The sequence below is a fragment of the Lupinus angustifolius genome, chromosome LG11 (genome assembly GCF_001865875.1).
Source record: "Lupinus angustifolius cultivar Tanjil chromosome LG11, LupAngTanjil_v1.0, whole genome shotgun sequence".
In the NCBI taxonomy this organism is placed as follows: domain Eukaryota; kingdom Viridiplantae; phylum Streptophyta; class Magnoliopsida; order Fabales; family Fabaceae; genus Lupinus; species Lupinus angustifolius.
In genome coordinates, this window is record NC_032019.1 from 23,573,041 (window position 1) to 23,574,683 (window position 1,643).

Here is a 1,643-nt window from a genome sequence, read left to right on the forward strand (position 1 = left end):
CACTTTTCTCGCAAGGTCTGGGTATATTTTCTGAAGCATAAGTCAGAAGTCTTTGCCAAGTTCAAGGTTTGGAAGGCAGAGGTAGAGAACCAGTCTGGTAGGAAAATCAAATACATGAGGTCAAATAATGGTATAGAGTACAAAAACTCATAGTTTCAGAAATTCTGTGAGGAACATGGCATTCAGAGGCATTTTTCATTGAAGAAGACTCATCAACAGAATGATGTTGTAGAGAGAATGAATAGAACTCTTATAGAGATGGCCAAATGTATGAGACTGAATGCTGGACTTTCCAAAGGATTTTGGGCAGAGACACTTAGTATGGCATGCTATGTCATCAATAGATCACCATGGGCTTCATTGGATGGTAAAGTTGCAGAAGAAGTAGGACAAGTAACTTAGTCAATTATAATATGTTACGCATATTTGGTTATCCTACTTATGTACATGTACTCAGTGATGAACGGTCTAAGCTTGATCCTAAGTCAAAGAGGTGTATCTTCATTGGATATACCAAAGGTATGAAAGGGTTCATGTTCTAAGATCTAGTTTCCAGAAAGGGTTGTGTTGAGTAGAGATGCAGTATTTGATGAAGATTTCATGATGAAACAGTCAGTTTTGACAGAGGTGCCCATGCCAAATGGAGAGACTTTGGGATCAAATATGATTCATGTGAGCAATGAAATGGTTCAGGTGAATAAAGGCAAGGAATCATGCATTAGTTCAAGTCAAGAACATGATGATTCTCAGGCGGAGAGTTCAGGTGTGCAGGAGTATCTACTTGCTAAAGACAGAGATAGACATCCTATTAAACATCCAGATAGATATGGCTTTGAGGATATGGCTTTAGTTGCTCTCCATATCAGTTTAGGAGATCCATGTAGCTTTCAAGAGGCTATAAATAGCCAGGAGAAAGAACAATGGATGAGTGCCATGATGGAGGAGATGGAGTCTTTACAGAAGAACCAAACTTGGGAGCTTGTTTCATTGCCCCCAGATAAGCATGCAATTGGGTGCAAGTGGGTGTACAAGAGGAAGCTAGCAGTATCAGAAAAAAGAAGGGGAAAAGTTCAAGGCTTATCTTGTAGCAAAATGGTATTCACGGTAGAAGGGGATCGACTACAATGAGATTTTCTCCCCAGTGGTGAAACACACTTCTATCAAGGCAATGCTTGCCTTGGTAGCCAACCGGGATATGCACTTAGAGATGTGAAGACTGCCTTTCTCCATGGTGAATTAGAGGAGAAAATTTACATGACACAACCAGAGGGGTTCAGTGTAGTTGGACAGAGTCACTTGGTTTGCAAGTTGAAAAAATCTATATATGGGTTGAAGCAGACTCCCAGACAGTGGTACAAGCGGTTTGATTATGTTTCTACTTTCTATATTCTACTTTTTGTTGATTATGTTTCTAAATGGGTCGAAGCTAAGGCCACCAGGACTAATGATGCTCGAGTTGTTATGGATTTTGTTAGGTCTCATATTTTTGCAGGTTTGGCATACCCAGAGTCATTGTTAGTGACCAAGGCACCCACTTTTGCAATAGATCCATGCAAGCTATGCTCAAGAAATATGGGGTTGTTCATAGAGTTTCCACACCTTATCACCCCAATGTAATGGGCAAGCTGAGATTTCAAACAGAG